Source organism: Tinamus guttatus, unplaced genomic scaffold (genome assembly GCF_059628265.1).
Source record: "Tinamus guttatus ecotype Peru unplaced genomic scaffold, ASM5962826v1 Tinamus_guttatus_pri_ptg000314l, whole genome shotgun sequence".
NCBI lineage: Eukaryota > Metazoa > Chordata > Aves > Tinamiformes > Tinamidae > Tinamus > Tinamus guttatus.
Window position 1 is genome coordinate 8,729,079 of NW_028288848.1, and position 13,828 is coordinate 8,742,906.

A 13,828-nucleotide genomic window follows, 5' to 3' on the forward strand; every position below is an offset into this window, starting at 1 on the left:
ATCAGGCAGCTTTTTTTTAAAGAAAAGATTATGGTTCTCTATCTTAAATAAAGAGATGTAGATGGTCAAGTAAGCTAACCTTTTCTGCTTTTCAGTACATATACAACATCAGAAATGGATACAAAAAAAATGCTATCGGCATTACCAGCTACCATTTTGTATTTTAATTAACTGTAAATAAGTATTCTGTTTCCCTACCTGCTGTAATTTGTCTCCTCTTCCTATGAAATAGATAAATAGTTCAAGTGCTGTCTTTCTGTAACTGGGATACTTTGAATAAATCAATTCCTACCTGTAACACAAATGTATAAGCACCGCCTCCCTCAGAGTAGAACAAGCTTACATGACCTCCATCTTAATAAACCTGGTAACTTTAGACCTGTGCTTTTAAGTCTTGTGCTGACAGAAAAGGTTGGCTGACTTAAGCCTTCAACCTGTATAGGTGTTTTGTATATGTGTGTATTCAGGGTGATGGTCCATGTCTCTTTAAACAAGTGTCGCAGTGCTCAGGTACACTGTATAAATGATGTTCAGAGTACAGTACATTCCTGTCCTGCTGATTCAGAAGGACATAGTCTGAATGATTCCTGTGCACTCCCATTCTCATCTCATCAGGAACTAGACTGCTGCTCGTACATTTCTCTTGCTTTCCTGGGCAAAGCTAATTGTGTGGGTGTTTTTTGGTTTTGCCAGGTAAGAAGAAGAGTAAAGGAATTAATATTCCCTTGTTACTCACAAATGAGGCAGGGACTTTGTGGGTGCTGGTTGGGGGTGGTTTACTAGTATGTTTTTTTTTGTTGTTGTTTTTTTGTCTTCCATATGTATTTTGGTACCTGACTTCTATACAGCAATATTTGGTATATGCTTTGAAACACTGGAAAGTTGTATGTATTTTTTTAAACTCTCCTCCAGGAATGTTTCTTTCAGAGAATACTTAGAATATTTTGGCCCTAGAAACTTCATGGATCTAAGTATTCTTAGGGTTTAGTGTCCCTTTCCTTGGACCAGATGTCTTTTACCATTGACTAGAGTTTAGCAGAATTGTCCAAAACAGAGGAATCGCTTGCCAAGTAAAGCTTCTCAGAAGATCAGAGCTAGTTTGAACAACCACTTTCTAGATTTGACACATGCCAAATCAGTGAGGCTTGTGCATGTCTCGAGCTCTACAGCTTGCTCTTCCCTATGGAGGTCCCAAGCTCAGCAGTGTGAGCAGCCTAGAACAGCCTGTGCCCGAGAAGGGCCCCATCATTAGATCCTGCCAGAAGGTGCGCTCTCTAGTTTTATCTGCTTGGAAACTGTCCCCCTCTTGATGGTATCTATTCTCATTTGCTGGCCCCCTGGTATAGGCAGGGCCTGCTTTCCTGATACTTGAAAGCTTTAGCAGATGGATGGGCTTCAAAGACTGTGCCTTCTGTCCTTGGCTATTATGCTTTGGTTGACACTGGTATCACAGCTCACCGTTTCATTGGGCACAGGGCCTAGAGGTCATGTTACAAAGCTGAACTGAATGAAAAATTTGGAGGCAGCCCTGGTCCCGCCCTCATTAGCTGGGCCTCTTCTCCCACTAGGTGGCTCCAATGCTGCTTCTCATTCCTGCGATGCCAGAGCACTGGCTCTTGAGACCCAGAAGCAGGGAGCCAGCTTAGCTTTTCTGTCAAGCATCTGTTAACAGCTTTCAAAAACTGCTACTAAACTTATGCTTCAGGGAGGACTGGCCTCTGTTTAAGCTTGGGCAAGGGATACTTTTCTGAAGATCTGCCTTTCAGAAAAGGTGGTCGGGCCTCTGCCTCAAGCTGTGTTCCAGGGCTGTCAGAAGCTACTTCAGGCTCATTGGGAAATGTCACTTATGAACATGGACCTATTTTGGCAGAATAACAGGCAAGGCCTTTCCCTGACTGAACAAGTCCAGGTGAGCCTGAGGAAGCTATGGGGTGGTAGGTGAGGTTTTCCTAAATCTACAGTAGCAGCTAAGCTGGACAGCACTTTTTTTTTTTTTTTAAAAAAAAAAAAAAGGTAAAATAGGACATGAGGAAATGAGGTAAAATAAGAGCTTGTAAAGGGGGGATGTAGATAGGGATAAAGAAGGCTGCAGGAAGCGTGGTAATTGGAGACACCAGATTTCAAGTGAAAAAGGAGCAGTTAGGAAATGAAGGAAAGGAAACCTCCTGTTTCCCCTTGGAAATATAGGAGCCGAGGCAGTGGCTGTGCTGGAGTCACTGGGGACGCAGTGTTTACCTGCGGAGGGGAACAGAGGTGAAGCTGCCTGGCTGCTAGCGCTGGCCACTGCTCTTCAGACATGAGAAGGAATTGTGTAAGGAGAGGAGAGAAGGTGGGTGGCTGCTAGACTCAACCTCTGCTCTTCTGTGAGGTATTGGACACCCCTGCAAGCATCTGTTAGTTAAAGGGACAGAAGAAACAAGAGGAAATGTGCAGCCCTTTGGGGCAGGTTATTTTTTTTTTTAAAAAAAAAAAGATTATAAAGATAGAGGGAGTTGGAAAAATGAAATGAAAGATGAAAATTCCTTTTCCATCTAAAAGAGGTGGGAGGAAAAAAGAATCTAAAGTTCCAGCGCACTAAAAATTATATTTTTCAAATATATCTTATACATATTTCAATCAAGTGTTTACAACTATTTCACTATTTTTTCTTTCCTGTTAAAAAATACTTTTTATGATAGAGGGCTATGTTCTATAAAGTGCCTGCCCACCCATGCAGTTACTTTATAAAGTTAAATAACCATGAAGGATGCCAGGCTTTGTATTAGGAGGCTTTATGTGATGTGGTGTAGGTGAGATGCAGACCACCTTGCAAAGCAGGCTGTTCTTGTAGGTTAATGCAAACTCGATCTAGAGCAGCTTTACCATCTGAAAAAGGGCTTTGCCATTTGAAAATGCTGGAAGTCCCCAAGCAAGTATGAACATGGTACAGCTGAGAGTGTTTAAATCTGGTGGGAATACTGCTTCTAAATCATCTTAGCTGCTACTAAAGGGGCTAACCACCCAAAGAAGTGCATGTTATAAATACACAAGTACTCTCTAGACTCAAAATGGAGCAAGCACTTGGTCCCACATTCTGTCTTCAGAGCTGCCATTTTATCCATGCTCTAAAAAGGGTATTTTGTGTTCTTGTTCTGTTGCAGGCACTGTCAAAGAGAGGTTTTACAAGCCTCTTTATAAAAGAGACAGGAGCTTTCAGATTGCACAGATTAGATTTGTAAAATGAGGAGGATTGTTTTTCTCCAAAATGTTAAACTGGTTTAAGTATTTTCTTGATTTCCTTAGTTACACCTAAAGTCACACTTTTGTGACTCTATTCATAAATTGCAATTCAAACAATGAGGTACAAAGACTAATTTTTGAACTTGGTTATTGTCATTCTTGATTTTTGCCATTTTTCAATAAATAGAAATAAGATATAAGACTATATTGATTTTTAAAAGCTTTTTTGGATGTATTTGCAATTGTTAACATAATTTTAACTATAATTTTATTCTGAGAATGTCCAAAGCACTAATACAGATACCTGAAGGTTTTTTCCTTGTATGGTGAGTATTTTCATGGGAGAAGATATTTAAAAGAAAAGACTCTTTTCTGCCCTAGCTATCAGTGCAATTTTGCAAAGCAAAACATAAAATGGGCATTCTAACCATAGTAATGACCACTGTTTTTCAGAGGACTGGTTTTCTCACTGAATAAGTATAATTGTTTGACAGTAATTTATCTGCTGCAATCATTTAGATTTTTATATTAAAATAATAAGGCGGAAGATCAGATAATCTGCTTGCCAAAGTAGAATATAATTTGGTAATTTAAGAAATAAAAATCTAGGTCTGTTCTCTATGGCTATTAAAGATTTCAGGGCAGCCCTGAGAGCTATTTTCATTCCTAATCATAAATGCCAGTTCACAGATACTTCAAGCATATCTCTTTGCCCCACTTTATAAAGTGCTTTGGGGATCTTTCAGGATAAGGGATGGTTTTGTTCTGCTGTTTGAAATACTTGATCCAGTGTCTGTTGAAACTATACTGAGTGCAGTGGCCACTGGATGATTCCATAGAGGCCTTTGGCATAGTGTCAGAGCAATAGTGACCCGTTGAATGTACAGAAGATGGCACAGTAATTCATGTACTAGATTTTGCTTATTTTAGGAGTCTGACCATGCTGATTTAAGTACTGCCATTGTAGAAGTGGAAGCTTCTAGCATCTTTCTTGGGTATCAACTCATTCTGCTGGTGCGGAAGAGTTTAGGTGGCAACCGCTTTGTTACATGCAAAGATTTTGCATGTAACAATTTGGGAAATGTAAATTTGGGAAATTGTTTTTCATCTTTCAGTTCATTTCTACTAATCCTCAAAGTAATGCTGTATTATTACTATGTTCAGAAACCACAAAAGCAAGGTGAATCATTTATTACTTGTTATAGTCAGCATCTTCTATTGCTTAATTAAAACAAGACACACTAATTTCAAAACCAATCATTTGGCCATAAGCACATATTTGAATGGCTATAGCTATAATAACGATAGGCGCCAAATTTTTGCTCATATGCTCTGACAGTTTATTTTAGGAAGCCTAGTCCAACATGATGGACCTTGAATACATGAATAATTGCAAGGAAGGAAATTTTATGATGTCTGTTGGTTAATACAGAAGCCAATCTTATTAATCGTGGATTTACAGAGGGCTGTTTTATTAGATGTTAACCATAGCTTATGTTGACAATTGATTTTCATTGTAGGACAACTAAATTTGTTATTTGTAATGAGATAAAGATAATTAAATTGACTTTATAAAGGTTACTATCATAAATGTTAGGTAGTATCTGTGAATAGGGGGTTTATATCTACTGCTGTTAAAAAAAAAAAAAGTGTGTTGAAGCCTTGCTTTGAATTTATTTTCTTTTCCATAAAACAGAATGAAAACATTTTTAAAGTCTCAGATATAAAACAAAACAGGCAAGAGCTCTGTCCTTTGATTTTTCTTTTTTGTCACTATTTTTTCTTAAAGAAGTATGTTGAAAAAGTTGTTGTGTCTACAGCCAAATCTGACCTTGAGATCTTAAGTATGTAAAAAAGCTTGATTTAGGCCTTGTAAAAATCAGAGCGCACAGAGATTTAGTATCTTGTAATTGTACTGTTTTATGATGCATAAATCTTTACCTCTCAATGCTGTCTGTCTGTACACAAATGTTAGGAATACAATGAATGCTAGAAAAAAATGAAAAGCACCCTGAAATAATTATTTCTAAGCTTAGTGACTGTACAATCCTAAGCTTTCATAATGTGGGGACCATCCAATATGCATGCAAATTCTGTCAGAACACTAGCAGTATATTTTTACTGTAACGTTAATCTTTGGTTTCTAGCACTACTTTGCCACAGTATTACAGATCGGAAACCTGTCACAGTCTCTGCCATTCTGGAGCAGCCCTCAAAGGAAAGGGTTAGGACATTTTAGGAAGAATGCTTTTGACTGTGGAGTAAGAACGAACATTTGAGCAGTTACTTTTTGATAAAGAACTGCATTTGGCTGCAGGTGACCTGTACTAATGATCTGCATCTGAGCAAGTGTGAGTAGTTCTTGCGCGGTTTGCAGTTTGTGTAGCTCGAAGGTTTAGCTGGAAGACAAGCGACCAACAGGTCTCAGGAGATGCAGCTGATCAGGGCGGTTGTGCTGCCAGGGATGAGTGCGAGTGGGCAGTGCTGGCACCCCGGTGCTGCTGACTTGTACCGAGGGCCAACGGGCACCGTGGCCTCCTGCCCTTGGCCGCGTTGGAGCCTGGTCCGTGGGGTGTCCTCCTGAGCCACTGCTGTTGGGATGCCAGGAGCCCTGCTTGTTTCTGGCTGTCAGCTACGTGGGGAACCTGCAAACATCGTGCTCTGAACTTGGATGCTACAGGTGGGTGGATGAATCTGGGCTGTGCTGTGTCCTTCTCTGCAACTAGTTTAACTCGCAGGGAATTCTGGTGACGGATAGACATCCTTTGAGTATTCCCATTATATTTTTTTTCATGTAAAAGGTATTTATTGAAATGTAAAATACAGGCGCCTTGGCTGAGTTTTGGCTCTTCACAGCTACCTCACACTGTATTGTTATCCACCTTCAGATAATTAAAAATAGCACCTTTTGATTCTCCCAGTGTGTATTTGAAGCCATTGCAAGAATCTGATATGTCTGGTTTTAATATATAACTTAATCTGCACAGAACTAAGCCAAAGCAGACTCGTTCGTCGGACAGTTTCCATTTCAATTAAGTATTTACTTTAAAGGAAAGGCCATGATCCTGTTCAAAGACATGATTTCCCCCTCTCTCCCCTGCTGTCATTAGTCAGATAAGAGGAAGAGACAGTCAGATAACTGACACTTATTTAGATTTCACTGAAGCTTTCAGGCAGAAGTGGGAATGCCAGCTGGAGCCAAATCAATTCATTTGAATGATTTGCTGATTATCTCTGTTAGTTATTCCTGATTATCTTGCCCACTGTCCATGACTAATTCTTTTGCCTTTGGGCTTAGGTTAGCTGTTTATTTTAGCCTGTCATTTCTAGGAAATATTCTGAATTATGAGCAGTGCACCTCAGCCTATAGAGACACAAGAATACTCAGCACTGGGAAGAGTGAGGACCAGGAGGCTAATAACTGCTCAGTAGAAAGAAGAATGGTCTGTGTTTTTCACAGTGGCATCTTAGCTTAAAACAGAACTGATAAAATGGTCTTTGAGAGCTCCTTGCAGGACTGGCTTGAACATTTGGATCACTGCTTTTGTATCATTATTAATAGCCCTAAAGATGCTGGTATTGAAGGTACTATATGATGGAGCTGGAGTAGCAGATGGCTAAGGCTTTGGAAAATTCTCGAAAATCTAAGGAAGTAGCTAGTACTTCAGGGCTTCTGGCTGCAAAGGAAAAAATAAGCATTTCCTTCTCTTGCATTTCCATCAACTCTAGCGTGGTGAGCCCCTAGCCAGCAAAGGGCTTCATTTCTGGCTTTTAGCTCTGTGCTTTGTAACAAACAGTGTAGATAAATGTGTACAGTGTTCTCTAAAAATAAAACACTTGGTACTTATTCCCTGCGGTTCCTGAGTGAATGAATGTGTGTAAGCAGGGCAGTTAGCACGTGGTCTGAGCGAATGCAGGAAAAGGAGGAAAATGATGCTGTTCCCAAAATGAAATTTTCACATTCTCAGCGATGCACAAAAACCTCCATGGCAAAGTAAGAGCAGTAAAATCAGCCTCTATTTTGCAGCTAGGAATGAAGAAATAATATCAGCATGAGCTGTTCGTAAGGGCCAAGTTTCTCTTCTGGGCTGGAGGGGCAGCGGAGTGAGAGCAGTGGCTTTGGGACCTTGCCAGCCATCCATCATCTTCCTGTGTGCGTTTTGCTCTTCAGTTAGGACAAATTGAGGAGTTTGAGGAGAGACTGATAAACCAGTGATCACAGAGCAAAGTCAACAAGGAGAGATGGCACCGTGGTGGCCATGGGACGTTTGTTCAGCAGCGCTTCAGGGAGGGGAGGCAGCCCCAAGTGCGGAGGCAACTTTCACAGTACAGATAAGTTTTCTTTTTGCCATCAGTCTCCCATGGAGTCAATACAACCTGCATTATCTGCAAAATCAAGCCGTTGGCTGGACGAAGAAGCCTTGCGCTCCTAAAGCCTTATGCCTCCTTTAACTAGCTCGCTGCTATGAGCTGCCTGTATTAGCCACAGCTGGATCAGATCTGACAAAAGGAAAGAGGAATTTGGAGAAACCAGAGTCAATCAATGTCCAGGCAAAAAAGTTATTATTTAAGCCTGCAGGCATCTGTTGATATCTGTGGGTATCAATACCAAAAGGGGGACATCAAAGCTGGCCCTGCTCTAGAGGCTAAGTCGGATCCCTCAGCTCTGTTTCATGTTCCTACCAGCAACTGGTAGAGGCTCCTGAGATGAATGGTTGAGAAAGAGGCACCAACAGACAAATCCTCCTCTGCTTCCAGAAGGGTAAGGGCTTCCTGAGCCAAACGCTGCAAGCTGGCCCTGTTTAATAGCCCCCTGCATATACCTGTCCTCCATTAATTTGTCTTCTCTCTTCTTGAACCCATTTGTACTTTTGGCATCTGCAGCTTCCCATGGCAACAAGTTCCCCCATTTAATTACGCGCTGTGTGAAAAACTACTTCCTCTTGTTTGCTTTAAACCTGCTAAAGCTGAATCACAGGATGCAAGACGGAATTGCAGGGGGAGGCTGCGAGGGGAGGGAATGCACAAGGGCCATGGAAAATCAGCCTCAGCCCGGGGAGCTGGAACATGGCTGTTTTTGTTTTACTGTGACTGCTGGCATGGAGTTAGTTAGGATTTCCTAGTGTTCTTCTCCTGGCCATAAATAAGCCAATTTACCTGATTAGCACAAGGAGTTAGAAAGCAGACTGGGCTTGCTGCAGCAGTGCCTGTATTTGTATAAAAAGTGGGTTCTGTGGTGTTGCTGCCCTGGTAGGGTGAGAGACATCCCAGCTGCAGCAGGAGATCCGCGGTGGCACTGGGGTTTGCCAGGGGGCGATGGTGACAAGTACCCGTTACAAGTACCTGGGGAAGAGCGCACGGCTGTTCTGGGAAGCGGCGGGCGCCTGGAAGACGAGTGTGCACAGGCACTGCGCTACCGAGAAGGCGGCTTCGGGGAAGCGCTGCCGCCCGTGACGCTGCTTGGAAGAGCCGCTTGTGAGAAAAGGTGTGACGGGCTGGCGGGGTCCTCACTAACGGACGCGTGCAGAGCGTGGTGACACAACCACTGCCTTGGTGCTTACGGTGTAAACCTGCAGGAACAAGGGGAAGGGGGTTAATGTGGCATGGGAAGGTGTCATAAGCAGTGAGGAGCTTCACAGGAAGAGTGATAATATTTTGTTATCTGCCAAACATCTGCCTTGGGCATGTGTGTCCCGCGTCCCCACCCATTTGCCAGGAGTCCCAGCTGCAAACGCTGCCCATGGCAAGAGGGCAGGCAAAGGGACAGGGCGCCAGGGCCTCTGCCCTGCTGCGAGGGGCCCTTCGGCCTGGTGGAAAGGCCGGGCTGAAGCCATCGCGCCGCCGCTCCCGGAGCGCACGCAGGGGCCTGCGCCGCGCGGCAGGGCTGCTGCACAGCATCGCGGCCTGCCGCTGCGCCTGCCGCTGCCGCTGCGCCTGCCGCTTTGCGCCACTCTGCAGTTTATCTAGAGCATCCTGGCTCTGTAGGAATTCACTTTGTTGCTGATACACACAGAGCTTGGAGGAAGCTGTGGTGCTCTCTGTCAAGCCAGCCACTTTATCTAGAGCACACACTTATCCTGGCTAACTGATTTTAATGTGCGTTCTTACCGTTTAATATTTTACAGGTGTCAGGTGAGTACTATGATGGTTTTGTAAAGAGCAAGGCCATGTCTCCCAGTAACTTCTGTCCTGATGTGAAAGGTGACATCATTTAGGAGAGAGGAGGGGTGGGGGCGAGAAAAAGGCAGTTTGGCAGCAGAACTGAAGAGATGCAGTGCATTGATTTAGGCAGCCGGGTCTTCCCAGGCTGTCAGATGGTCCCTCAACTAAGGAAAAATACAAATCTTCTCAGCCTTTACTTGTAATGGGTTAGATATTGTTAAATAATCCTCAAGTTTTAATTTTCATTAAATTTTAAAGATTGCTGAAACTATCAACTTGCTTGTCGGATTGTGTGCATTGAAAGCACAGAGCTATACAGAGGGCAGTGGCGGGTAAGCTGTGGATAGAAACTGATCTTCTTGAAGCAATATGTATTTATTCCAGTTCATTTCTAGCACATGTTGGTAATATTATACAAGGGATCTTTTTTGTTCTCCATTAAGCCCTTTATGATCTGGTAGTAAGTGGGTCTTTTCCACAACCTATAGTGTCTGTGAAGACTCTGCACCAGGGAGCAACCTGCCCTCTGCATCTTCTCACCAGGTGCTCTGTGTATCCAGTGAGCCTGCACAGGTTTGAAAAGCTCTGTGGTTGCTCAGACTCAGGCTGTTCCTTGGCATGCAAAGAGCCACATGAGTTGGCACTCAACCCACACGTGCAAGATCTCTCCTTGCTCATTGTGTAAAGGACCCTGCCACCCTTGCTGGCTCATGGCACTGGGAGGGACGTGCTGCCCTGGAAAGAGTTCTGTGTGTGGGTGCCCACCCAGCACTGTGATCCCTTTCCAAGCATTTCCTCCAGCCTCTGAATTATTCTGCTGATGCAGCAGCTGAACCAAGCTGTGTACAAGCAGCTAGGAGGGGTGTAACACTAACAACACTAGATCACTTGGTGTGACTTCAGCCCCTACGTTAAGTCCTGCTGCCTCTGCAGTGGCTGTGTTATCTCCTAGCTGGTTGCTGGGGACACTATTCAGCCACCTATTTGCACCTACTTTTTATACTGTTTTTGCTGTAGTGCTTTAAAGCAAGCACTTTAGCATAAATGTATACTGTGGCTAGAGATCTAAATTTGGGTTAGCATCTGCATCAGGTTTGGTTCTGAGGTCATGGTTTGCGTTCAAGGAAACATCTGGGCTACGGTTTGGATGCTGCAGCAGCACAACGCCTGTGTTGGCACCTATGACTTAAGGCCCCAACACTGGAATGAGGTAAGATTATGATGAGATAAGCTAGGAAAGGAAAGAAAAAGACCAACTGTTCTGAAAAGTTAGTCCAACCCAACCCTCAAAATATTAAGAAAGTATGTTTTTTTATATGCAAGGTCTGACATACAAATTTTTATCATCATGTTTGTTTTCATGCCAAGTATGGCTTGTGTTTACCAAGAGAATGTCAGTCCCATTTCTGGTGTGGACTGTGTTGTCCTGGTGTGAAGATACTCCTTTCCATTCAGGAGTACAAGGCGCCTTGGTGCCAGCCTCGTTTCTGCCCTGCGAGGAGGGCTGCTCGCTCGGGTTACACGAGCGCTGCCGGAGGTGCCGTGACCTGCGTCGCTGATGCACGGGGGCAGAGTGAGGCAGCACTGCAACTCAACTGGGACACATTTCCCAGGCATTCTCTCCAGAAGAAAAATAATAAAAGCGCAAAAGGTAATGAAACAAACTGAGCGCGAAGGTGAAACCCTGCAGCTTTGCAAAGGCATCTCCCTTGCTTCAAAGGCAGCTGAGAGCTGGACAGCGACTCACCTCGCCCAGGGTTGTTGCTGGAGAGGGTGAATGAAACCAGACACAGCAAAGATGCAGCCAGCGTGCTCACCTGCACCTTCTGCTTGCCCTGATGTCATTTTAGGTGTCCAGTAGCGAGTACAGAGCTGATGCAGGCCTCTGTATACTTTCCAAAGTATTAAAATAACTTTCCAGGTTACATGTCCATTGCTCCTATCTCCTCCTCCTCGACTTGGAGCTGTGAGCCTTTGCCTGGACTGGGGAATGTCTCCTTTCTTTACTCTTCTCCAAAGCAGGTGTGTTTCTCCCCTGTCCCCTGATAACAAGTCCAGGGCCCAAACACAGTGTCTGGTAGTGCTGGAGAAGTAACCAGCTGCTGCTTCCTGATGTCGGAGTGTGTGAGGAGCAAGGGCTGGATTTGCTGCTCCGGGAGCCACGGTGCCCTCCTGAGATCCCCTTGCTCAGCAGCAGGCCTAGTCGGAGAGGTCTTCCTCCTAGTACTAGCGTTGCTGGCAGTCGGTGCCACCAAGCTGCTGCAGCCAGCAGGATCCTCTGCACTGTCATTCCACAGGGCAGTAACTCTTAGCCGAAGCGGCAGGATCTATGTGCACTGGTGTAACAAACTCCCCTGTGCTAGGTGACCTGGGGCTGTCCATGGCCCTGTGCAGCACAGGGAGACCCCAGCTCCACCTGGGAGCTGGAAGGGAGACTTCTGCCTTAAGGAAAAATGCAGCTTGCTTTTATTGCTGCTATTTAATATTGCACTTTATAAGATGTTTCCATCTCAAGGCATGCTCTGTCCTTCTGCTTATGAAAATCATCAGCTTTAGTGGACTCCAAGACCATTACACAAGATCTGAATTGGTCTCGGAGGCAATTCCTCTCCCAGTCTTCCTGTGCCAAATCTACCCAAGTGTTTTGGCTCCTGCTCATGGAAACAAAGCCTTTGAAGAGCTTCTGGACCTTTGCATCTAGCAATCTATTTTTCAAATGAGGACAAATTTCAGATCCATCCCTCTAACCCCTCTGTTAAACAGCCATTAATAGTTAGCTAGATTGTTATTGTAAGCTTCTGTATTTGCCTATTAGCAACAACTGCATGTGCGTATCGGCTCCAGATAAAATAAACCTACCTAGGGATTGATTTTATGATGCCAAAAATGATAAAGTTTGTTTAAAAAAAAAAGAAAAAAGTAGAGAGAATGTGTAAGCTCTGGAAAACATTAACAAAAACAACCAAGTAACACTCCCTATTCATACCAAATTCTTATTGACATCAAATTTAGCTCTGTGTACTTTGGACCTACTGAAACTGCTACAGGGAAAAATCTTGCTGCACAAGTCCTGTTCGGAGAGTACAATATTTGGTATTCTGATTATTCTGTAAGGGGAAAAAAAAAATGTTTTGTCATCACCGTAGTTTGAGCAGATTCTCCATTGTCTGGTATCTTGTTATAGTCATTTATATCAACACAGAGTGGGTGTACAGTAGCCAACTGTCTGTGTTAGCAGCATTTTATATTCAGTTTGCACTTACGTAAAGGATTGTGCAAGATGTGAGAGAGAATGTAGCCTCTGGGACTTATATGTATTTTTGGGTGCAATCTTTATTTGCGTAGCCAACACACAAGAATATAGAGAAGTTTTAACATGTTACAGTTGCTATCACCCCAAATAAATATAATTAGCCAAGCCCTTGTAGTTGCACATATAGGCAAGATTCAAAATAGTGCTTGTTTTGTGGTAGCAGATATATAGAAAATACAAGCCCATAAGGAGCAATATATTGCTTTTTTCTTAAGCAGTTAGTGACAATTCCTCTTACTTGTTCACCATATTTTCATAATGGCCAGATAAGAAACTGTTTAGGACAAGGAAGGATTAGGAAGGGAAGGTTTTAAAATATTAAAACCTCAGTAATACCGTGAGATGATCACCAAGAGAGATAAAAAAAAAAAAAAAAGAAAAGCTACAGCTGAATTTTGACACTTTTCAGCTAAAATAGAGCAGTTGGCATCATGGCGGTGCCTGGGGCAGCACACCTACTTTAGCACTGTAGAAAGCTGTTTTGGGCTGCGTTTGCAATACAGGGCCATGTGTTCCTTCCTTTCACCGCAGAGCCATAAATGCTGCATATCCCTCTCCGCAGCCAGGACGTCCCAGAAGAGAGATTAACCCCGCGAGTACAGGGGGGCTAGAGGAAGCGGAGGCGCCTCACGGGGACCTTCCCTGAGCATCTGGCATGTGTTGGCTTGGAAATCTTTGGCAGAAGTTAAACACACAGTTAATAGTTTTTCTTTTCCTCTCCTTTTCTCAGAGGTGGTGACAACGTATAGGAAACGGGCACTCAGGGTGATGCTTGTGGCTCTTGTCCCCAGAAATGCATTGCCAAGGAAGGAGAGCCCTTCAGCTCACCCAGGAGCCACATCAGGCCACATGTGGCCTAAACACTGCAAGACGGTGGGATCTGGGAGCCAGCCCCCGGCAGAGGAGCAAAGGCAACCCCACAAGGCAGCCCCTGGCTGACTTTCTGCTGGACTCTTCCCCCGCTGAACGGCACCCTAGCAATGGGGCACCACAGGTTTTCAATGCAGCACGGGGATGTCTGAGTGTTGGCAAGAGGCTGCTCTCCGCTAGCCTCATACTTGGAAACAGCTGGAGCTGCTCTGCTGAAGCCTGAAAAAATTCACAGCACGAGGCGGATCCCCTGGAACAGGATTT